The sequence below is a fragment of the Microtus ochrogaster genome, chromosome 16 (genome assembly GCF_000317375.1).
Source record: "Microtus ochrogaster isolate Prairie Vole_2 chromosome 16, MicOch1.0, whole genome shotgun sequence".
NCBI lineage: Eukaryota > Metazoa > Chordata > Mammalia > Rodentia > Cricetidae > Microtus > Microtus ochrogaster.
Window position 1 is genome coordinate 54062026 of NC_022018.1, and position 10636 is coordinate 54072661.

Sequence of the window (10636 nt, forward strand, 5' to 3'; positions counted from 1 at the left end):
TATGTACAGGTGTGTGCATGCTGTGTGTGTATACAGGTGTGTGCATGCTGTGTGTATGTACAGGTGTGTGCATGCTGTGTGTGTGTACAGGTGTGTGCATGCATATTTTCACACAGGCTGAAGGAGGGCATTGGGCATCCCGTGCTATCACCATCTGCCTGGCTCCCTTGAGATGGGGTCCCTCTCACTGAACCCAGAACTAGGCTGGTCTCGGCACGCTCATTCACCATGCTATTTTCACCTCCTGCAGCACAGAAGTTATGTTTTACTGCTGATTCAGAAGATTCGAACCTAGATTCTCCTGCTTGTGCAGCAATGGCACTCACCCACTGAGCCATTTCCCCAGCGGCCCCCATAACATTCTATAACAGGAATGAGAGGCATTCTGATTCAGGTCAGAAACAGAACAGTGCATCGTCTAATATCCTGGTAGGAAGGCAGGGAAAAGCGTGGTGTAACATGAGCATCAGTGGCATTCCCGAGACTGAGGAGCATACATGAAGGTGGGCCTGTGAGATGACAGTGGAGCCGATACAGCCCTGGTAAAGTCAGTACCAAACTACCCCTCTCATGTGTATGTGTGTGTGTGTGTGTATGTATGTGTATTTACGTATATCTGTGTGTCCATGTGTGTGTCTCTTTGTGCAAACATTTGTATGCATATGTCTATATGTGTATATGTGTCAATGTATGTATGTGCATGTATATGTCTCTGTGTATATGTATGTCTGTGTATGAATGTCTATGTGTGCTTATGTGCATGTATGTATCTGTATGTGTATATGTGTGTATGTTGATGAAATTCCAAATCCCTAACTGTGCCTCCAACCAGGAGCACAAACATACAGCAGTGTACAGGGCACAGCACTTGTTGATGTTGTCAGGCAACGATTGCTTGCTTCTTGTTGTTGTTCTTTTTTCTTTTTTAAGACAGGGTCTCATGTAATCCAGGCTAGTCTCAAACTTGCTATGCAGCCAAAGAGAACATTGAACTCCCACTCCTTCTGTCCTCACTTCCCGAGTGCTGGGATTACAGGTGTACATCGCATGCCTGGTTTACACAGGGGTAGGACTAGACCGTTGGGGCTTTGTGATGCTAAGCAGGCTTTCTAGCAACCGCTCCACGTTCCCAGTTGCTGTCTGATGCCTTTGCTCCCCTCTCAGCCTTGATTTTACTGGCCTCCCCCTAAAGGCACAACTTCTTGCAAACTGGGCCTCAGCAGCTGGCAGCAGCATTAACACTCGGGGCTTCTGCAGCTCTTGACTGCACTGAGAGGTGACATCCAGTGCCTGCCCCAGCCCTCCGCGTTGTGAAAGCACCCTGAAGTTGGTACAGAGACAATACTGTCTCAGAACACACCCCCATTGTTCAGCCGCTCTTGACTGTATTGTTGAGAACAGAGCTTTGCCGACAAACCTGGCAAACATCACTGAATGAGTTAGAGAAAAATCTTAACAAATAGGGAGCCAAGTCATTTTATTCTCGGCCTTAATGTGACATCCAAGGACTGACAGTCAGGCACTCAGCTAGCTTCCCTATGGACACTGAGAAATAAACGTGAGTATCCTGTTTTAAAAGATTGGACTTCTAAGCCGTTACTTGCAGGGTTTGTTACTAGAGAAGTTTCTCTCACTGTGTAGAGCACCCGAGACCACGAGAATGAGATGTAGCTTTCCCTCCTGAGCATGAAGCCGGCTCTAGGCGCTGCTTTTCTGTGACTGTCTCCTGTCGCTGGTGATCGTTCATCTCTCTCTCTAGGAGAGCGAGAGGAAAGGAACACAGTCTGAGTGAACAGAAAAACAAGTTCATCATGACATGCCTTGTTCATCACCCAGCATTCATTCACCCACCTAACTGCTAACACTCCTGAAGCTTTTGGGGTGCTGACATCCTCAACTTTTTATGTTATTTCTCTCTTCAGAGAGGTCCCCAAATGTAGCTCTTTCTACTCAGATTTAAGCAAAGCTTTCTTGTGAGACTCTTCAAGGAAACTTCCTGACAAACAGGCTACATTCAGATTAGAGATCACTTTTTTCCTTTGCCCCGCCCCTTCATCCTGTCTGCGAAAGATGTCTAGGTACCCACTGGCCTTCAGGCAATCACGACCTCCAAAGCCACAGGTGAACAGTGGGCAAGAGGCCCTGCCTGGCACTTGTCCTGCCTGAGTTGCCAGGTCTGACTAGCACCTGTGGATTTGGTCACAGAAGAGCAATTTGTTTTACTTGCCTGGGACACTCTTATGAGGATTTGGGGACATGCAGCCAATCACAGTCTGAAATGGTCATAGCTATTGTTGTATGAAAACAGGATGATACTGGCACAGCCAACAACCTGACCTGTGGAACCATAGTCTTAAACCAGCTTCATGGCAGTAAGAGGGTGCACATAAGGCAATGACAACTGGATGTCACATCCATGAGGAAAGAATGGGTAAGTGAGTTCTAATTGTCTATCCACTTGAGAGTTATTTACTTCAAGCAAATGGGACAGACGGTTCTTAGCAGGGTTCATCTCCAGTAAGAGGTTATATGTCATTGCTTCAAGCAGATCGGAGTGGGATACTCACTTTCCCAAACATGGACGAGTGAGAGCAGGAGGAAAAAGTATGAAGAGAGTGGGATGGAGGGAAAAAAACAAACTCTCAGACTCCAGTGGAGGGGTGTGATAAGGGGAGGTGGGGCTGGTGGGTGGCGCTAACCCAACAGCCGGGGCTGTGAGCTCAGATCCTGGGAGAGAGCCAGGGAGCCTGCCCACTGCTGAGTGTGACTCACCCCAGGCAGTTTTCTCTGTGTGAGCCTGCCCACTGCTGAGTGTGACTCACCCCAGGCAGTTTTCTCTGTGACTCCAGGGACTAGTAATTCCACACCAGGCTCCAGTAGGATCACATCTCCTCCCAAGGTATCAAGGGAGATGGAGAAAGCCGCCGCTGTCCAGGGCTCGATTGAGGAATTCTTAGAACTGTGGCAGTGCTTGTGCCAAAATACAGCGGTCTGTTTGAAGTTTTGAAGCAAAACTTCTCACATGGATACTGTGTCTTCCTCACCCACCGTTCTCATAACCTCTCATTGCCTGACCACTTCCTCAAGTGTCTTGATGGCTTTCTGCAGGGAAACCCTCCCACAGCCAGCAGGATGCAGGAGGGCTTTCCAAGAGCCTGTCAAATCCCAAAGCACGGGTTTTTGCAATACAGGAATAAGCAAACCTTTCTCATTGGCAAGGGTGTACTGACTGTATAATAACTATTTTGATGAATAAAGACTTGGGTCTCACTACAGTGATTTAAAGCTCACGGTCTGAAAGGCAGCTCCTTTTGCATCCAGTTAAAATTTAACACCATCTTTTCTGCTTTCAATGTCTTTTTGGAATGGTTACTTTGGTTAGGGCTTTCAGTGCTTTGAGAAGAGAGACAGTGATTGGACAGCTTTGTCTTGCTCCCGTACCGGAAGGAACGCTTTTAACTGTCCATAACTGAGTAGGGTCTTGCCTATGGGCTTGTCTTCTACAGACTTTATTATGTTGAAGTACTTTTCTTCCGTACTTAATCGCTCAAGAAGTTTTATCCCAAAAGTGTGTTTATCTTGGCAAATGTGTTTTCTGCTTCTGATGAGAGAGGAACACGGAATGTGCTCTTCATTCTCTTAATCTTGAGGAGCACTTTGGTGCTTTGCAGCAATTGAACTGTCCTTGCGTTCCAGAGACACGCGGCATTTAATCGTGAACAATGGTTCTTCCAAAGCGCTGTGGAACTCTGCCTTGCTAGTACTGGGTTAGGAATTTTTGCACTGTTGGGGACATTAGCTTGCAGTATTTTTGGTTTACTTGTTTTTGTTTTGTCAGTCTTCCCCACCATGGTATCATTTTCTGGTTTTGCTATGAGGGTAATGCTAGCCTTGGCAAAGAAATGTCTCAGCATTGCTACCACTGAAGATGGGACCAAGCAAGGTGTCTAGGCTCTCCAGTATACCACGATGGAAGTCCCGCCCCCAGCAATCTGTTTTTTCCCAAGCTAGTTTTTTTTTTTTTGATGTGCACGAAGCTTGGGAAGTAGTAACAGGAATGGAGCAACACAACCCTGCTTTTACCCAAGACAATTTTTTCTGTCATGTAGAAGGCCCCATCTTGCTCCATACTCTAGAGTGTGGGTCTTTGTTCTTCTCTGACATGGCTGCCCAGAAGGCAGGCCACAGACTTTCTTGATTTCCAGGAGCATCCACACATTCATACCTCACCTCGCCACCCCTTTTCAAGTCTGTTTGAATGTCATTTTCACTATTCCTTTGCTTTGCTACTTTATATACAATCGCAATTCTTATTTTAAATGCTTATTTTTTTTGCTTGTTTATTCCTACTTGAATATACACTTCAATGGGTAGGAAGAGTTCTTTGTCCATTTTGTTTACTGTTGTACACTGATTCTGGAGCATGAGTGATGGGTGTACTAACTGTAAGCATACCTTGAAGGGAAACATTAGTGTGCTGGGCGGACATGCCAGTCACCAAAGCATTTGCTTTACAGGTCTGAGGACCTGAGTTCAATTCCCAGAAGTCATGTAAGAGAAACTGTGTGTCATAGCAAGCACTGTGACCCCAGCACTTGGCAAACAGAGGCAGGCAGATCCCCTTGGCTCACCAACCAGCCAATTTAGCTGTTTGATGTGTTTCAGGTTGTTTAGAGAACTTGTCTCAAAAATAAAAGAAAAAACAAGACCATGATGAACGGCACCTGAGAAATGACACTCAATGTTGCCCTCTGACCTCTGTACAAGCATGTATACATGTGCTTACACACACACACACACACACACACACACACACACACGTGGATGTGCATACCCATACTCACACATGCACATACACAAAGAAACACTGAGGTCCTTTACAGAATGTGGTGCCTAGGATTCAACTACTGGACAAAGGGCTGGAGAGGAGGCTCAGCAGGTAAGAGCACTCAGGGCTCTACGAACCTGACTTTGGTTCTTAGTCCCCATCTGGGGCAGCTCACAACTATCTGTAGCTCCAACTCAGCACCAGGGGAATCGAGCGCCCTCTTCTGGATTTTATGGGCACTGCACTATGTGTCATATACTCTCGCACAAACACATAAACAAAAAAGAAATATATCTTTTCAAAAACCCAAGTGGTCATAAGGTATCACTTCCCGGTGAGTCCTGGCACTGTTGGGGAATACAAGAAAAGGGTGCCATTCTTTGTTGATATAACATATTTCTTCCATGCTTGACAGCTTCATCGTTGGTTTTATTGTGTTTTGGGGGACTGGTAATACCAGTTTCTTCTGTTTTCCAGTTGATATCTCACTATGGAAGGAAGGCCATCTCTCCACGGAGACTCTGTGTGATCAGACCTCCAGGCCTTTTCTCCTGTCACTTCCAGGAGAGACTCTGTCATCTCAGAAAGGCTGGGACAGGTTGGGGTGGGACTGGCTTTGTTCTATTGTCTTAGATGCAAAATGTGAAAACTGACCTCAGTGCAGGAAGGACAGAGTGATCCTCTTGTGTTCCCTTCACTGGCAATGGTCATTACAGCCCCTACTTCCTGTCTACCTTATGTTACAGCTTCTGGAAAATGGGATCTTCAATCTCTCCGTGGTCCCTAAGGTCACCACTGATGCTTCCTCCCTTAGAAGCAAATAGATCGTTTCGCTTTCCACTTGTTCAACTCAACACGAGGCTTGGGGTAGGGTGGGGGCAGAAGACAGACCAGATGCAAGGTCTGTGTAACTTCCTAAAAGTCTGAAATAAACATTGGCTCATAAGAAGCCACACAAACAGCGAGGGAGAGTACTGTGCTCAGCTCCCAGCATCTCCGGGTGGTAACAACATACACACATCACACTACATATGCACCACATACCATAGACACATGAACCACATGACACACCACACAATAGGATCACATCCGGGAAAATGGCACTGGTACAAGGTCACAGGCCAGCTTTGTATGCCCATATGCCCCAAAGAAATATTGTCTGTCTGTCTGTCTGTCTGTCTGTCTGTCTATCTATCTATCTATCTATCTATCTATCTATCTATCTATCTATCAATCTCTTTCCCTTCCTCTCTCCATTCCTCTCTCACTCTTTCCTTTTCTTCCCCCAATTTCCATTTTTTTAATTCCTTAACAGGGTCTCATTTATCCCAGTTTGCCCTTGTACTCACTAGCAGAGGATGAGCCCCTGCCTCCACCTCCCAAGTACTGTGATTACAGGTGTGTACCACCAAGCCTGGTTTATGTGGTTCTGGGGTAGAGCCACCAGCTTTGTGCATGCTAGGCAAAGGCTCTACCAACTGAGCCACATCCCCCAGCACCTAGAGGAAAAAAGTAAAGGAAAATAAAAAGAGCAAATTCTAAACACCTGTTTCAGTTTATCTTTTAATTTTTTTAAATGTCCATAATTTATGTTAGTAATGGGAGAGCTACCATGTTTGTATAAGTTTGTTAGTTCCCTGTTGCCACCACAGCAAATTCCTGCACGGACGAAGGATGAAGCCAAGGGACTGAGCCAGGTGTAGCCGCTGTGCTGTAATCAAGACTTGGGAGAGGCAGGGGCATCAGCAAGAGTTCCAGGTCAGTCTGGGCTATGAAGTTGGTGAAGTTAGATTCTATCTAAAAACAAAACACACACAAACAAACCCTTTCAACCAAACAAAACAAAACAACAAAAAGAAAGGAAGGAAGAAAGGGAGGGAGGGAGAGAGGAGGGAGAGAGAGAGGAGGGACGGAGGGAGGGAGGGAGGGAGGGAGGATAAGGATGAGGCCAGAAAAGCACAGTGGCTTTGTTCTCGTAGGTTCCTCCCTTTGCACAGAATTCCGTAGCTTCTGGGCTCCACCTGCCTGTGGCCGTTCTGACGTCATTCATGTGAGGACACTGTGATAGCTTTAAGTCCCACCTAGATAGCTCAGGATTACCATCTCCTCACAGTAAGCCCCCTCCCCTCACTGCAGCCACAAAAGCCCCCTTTCTGTGTAAGTAACATTTACTGGATGCCTGGGGAGGCTGACAGTCAGCTTGCCTGCAGGCAGCATCAGGATGACCGAGGGGCAGCTCTGTCCTTCCCCCAGCTATAGCTTTGCCCCTGTGGTGGTCTCACCTCAGCTTGAACAGCAGGTTGTTGGCTTCCTTGGACTGTACTCATCGTGACACTTCAAAATCCAGAAGTGGGTAAGACTTTCCACACTTGGACTTCAACCTTTCTGCCACGGCTTCCTCATTTTCAGGGGGTCACTTTGATAGTGAGAACCTGAAACAGCGGTGGGCGGGGGGGGGGGAATCTGAGGCAGCACTGAACGCCTGAGGAACCAGAGAAGAAGGTGGCGGAGGGTCCGTTGGGCTGCTCTCCACTGTCCACAGGTGAGTCATCGCAGATCAACTCCAAGTCTGAGACGGGCAATTGCTTCCTACTGAGAAATGTCCTCGCGAGATGACATCTGGCAAGGCCTCGATGTTGGGTAACAGTGAGAGCGGGTGAGAGCAAGACAAAGATTGCTTTTGTAGCTGCAACCCGGGCCACGGCACAAGCTCCTTCTGCCTGCAACACAATGACCTCATTCCTGACCTCACCCCTGGGGGAGCCCAGCCTTGCTCTAACTTGCTTCTCTGCAGACGACGTGACCGTTGCTTGAAGACAACTTGCTTGTGCCGTGTGGGGCTCAGTCAGCATAGCCTTTCCTGCCTGTGATCTTGTGTCTCTGAAGAATTCCCAAACTGATCTTTTTCATTTTCCAATCTGACTTTCTAATTCATGATTTAAAAACAAAGCAAAACCAAAAAACCTCTGTGTCCTCAGGTATTAAGTGTCTTTATTTCTTCATGCTCTAAGTGTGTAAGTAACTTTCTTTTATATTGTGTCAATTGAGCTCACTATGTAGCTCCAACTTACCTACAGCTGACTAGGTAGACCAAGCTGGACTCTACCTCACAGAAATCCTCCTGCCTCTGCCTCTGCCTCTTGAGTGCTGAATTAAAGGCATGTGCTCCCATGCCTGGCCCTGGGTTGACATTTTCTTAATAATTAAAATATTATAGAACCACAACTATATGGCTGAAACGTTAAAATAAATTGGAACTTCAAAAATGAGTATGTGGGGCACAGTAGTGCACCCCTTTAATCCCAGCTCTTGGGGGACAGAGGCAGACAGATCTCTGTGAGTTTGAGCCCAGCTTAGGGAGTTCCTGGCCAGCCAGGGCTACATGGAGAGACCCCATCTCAAAACAAACAAAACCACCAAGGAGCCCAGACTAAGTCAGAGAAAATAAAACCCCAAGCCTAAAATGAGTATATGTATGCAAATATTTTATAAAAACACCTCAGGATTCTAAATTCATTAATTTCCCTAGCAGTCAATTAAAAATGACCCAAAGAACAAGTAATAGCTGAGAAAAAGCAATAGCTGACTTTCTTTTCTGCTGTTTTCACGATATGTCAAAGAGGACGGCTGCCAAACAATTCATTTCTGCTTAGACACTATCACTTCAGCCTCTAGGTTCTTAGGAATTTTAAATAAAAGGGAATAAAGGGTCTGCAGATGCCGTGCAGTTGATCAAGCGCTGCCTCACCTGCAAGAAGCCCTGGGCTCCATTCCCAGCACCAGAATAAACGGAGTATGGAGGCTTGTAGTTCCCAACACATGAATGTAGAGGCAGGAAGATCAGGAACAAAAGGTCAGCCTTGGCTACAAGGCCAGCCTGAGCTTCTTGAGGCTCTGCCTCAAAACAAAGGACAGCGACAAAACGGTAGCAAGACTTTCTGGGATCCAATCAAAGGTCCTGGCCTGGAGTGTCCACGTCTGACATCGCAGGGAACCAGGCTGTGAGTAAAGAGGAAGATTCTTGTCTCCATGCAAGCATACTGACCGCCCCCAGGCAACCTCATGCTCATTGATTACCTTCCCATCCCAGCTGTCTGCAGACCTGCACTGCTGACCACATGGGCCTGCACCCACGGACAGGATCACAGAGGCAGTGGCCAAGTCCTTCTAGACACAGTCCTGGGTTGAAGCCACTGCTGCCCCCTACAACCTGCCCTTTCTCGATGGCTTCTTAGCGAGTCACCAGTCCACAAGGGGCTGTCCTTATTAGCATAGCACTCCCCCAGAAAGGGGACAGGAACAACAAGAAAGAATGCATCCAAAAGACAGAAAATAAGAAGCACCATTTTTCCGTGAACTGCAGGAAATCAAATCACGCTGACCTAAGAACTCAGAGGACACAAAGCATGTCAAAGAAGAGGCTGAACGATGTGGAAAGTTAGCAGGAGGGCTGGGCTGGCAGCTGACTGGGTAGAGTAGCTGTCCACCATATATCAAGCTCCCTGGGCTTGATCCCCTGCACTAAACAGAATAGGCTTGGTGATTCACACTTGTAATCTCAACATACAGCAGGTGCAGAAAAATCAGAAGTTCAAGGTCATGCTTAGCTACCTACTGAGTTCAAGGCTAGCCTGAACTACTTGAGACCCTGACTTAGCTAGGGCTTCTGTTTAACATCAGTACTTTGCTGCTGACCGCATAGCCCTGACCAAAAGCATCTTGGGCAGGAAAGGAATTATTTCATCTTAGAGCCTGTAGTCCATCATCCAGGGAAATCAGAGCAGGAACTCAAGGCAGGAACCTGGAGGCAGGAGCTGATTCAGAGGCCATAGAGGAATGTTATTTATTGGCTTGCTCCTCCTGACTTACTCAGCTTTTTTGTTTGTTTTATACAACCCAGGACCACCAGTCCAGGAGTCACTTCAATCCGTAATGAAGAAAATGCCCCATGGACTTGCCTACAGGATAATTTATCAATGTATTTTCTCCACTGTGGTTTCTTCTCAGATAACTCTAGCTTGTGTCAAGTTGACAACTTGATTATTACAAAGTCAGCACAGGCTTTTTTAAAATATTTATTTATTTATTATGTATACAATATTCTGTCTGTGTGTGTCTGCAAACCAGAAGAGGGCAGCAGACCTCATTATAGATGGTTGTGAGCCACCATGCGGTTGCCTGGAATTGAACTCAGGACCTTTGGAAGAGCAGGCAATGCTCTTAACCACTGAGCCATCTCTCCAGCCCCCAAGCACAGGCTTTGATAAGGATAAAAAGCACACTGATTTCTCATAATGGAGTCTTTCATCCTTGAGCTCACTGTAGGGATGAGCCTAACAGCCTGTTATTGTCAATACTCCCCAAAGCTGAAAGGGGCAGACACTTAAAGCTCACACAAGTAGTGATAGTGACTGACTTCTTCCATCAGCCTGGGATTCATTTGGACAGTGCTGTATTTCTTTTTATTTTTTTCCTCGGGACTATTTCTATATTCTCTCTCTCTCTCTCTCTCTCTCTCCCCTGAAATTTGAATAAGTTAGAAAAGTTTCTTTTGCCCAATACAAACCTCACAGGGTTGTTGAAAGTGTGACAGGATCTTCCTCAGCTCTGTGGCCGTACTTGTGGGCTTAGGGTGCCAGACACTCACGGTCACAGAAGGCTGACCTGGGACAGTGACTCTCCAGTTTGTCATCTGATGCCGACGATAAGTAAAAACGTGGGCAGTCCTGGAAGTAAGCAAAGGAGAAGCCAGCTTTATTAAGCAGAATTACAGAAAAGTGAGAAATTGAAGGAAGTGAGAGAAACTCC

At 46.5% G+C, this 10636-nt stretch overlaps 1 non-coding gene across 1 annotated transcript; it reads left to right on the top strand.

The window, feature by feature from the left end:
• Positions 1-1576: 1576 nt before the first annotated feature.
• Positions 1577-1793, top strand: LOC113456893. Its single transcript, XR_003377622.1, has one exon. It is a non-coding gene; the product is annotated as a small nucleolar RNA U3 (small nucleolar RNA).
• The last annotated feature ends 8843 nt before the right edge of the window (positions 1794-10636 follow it).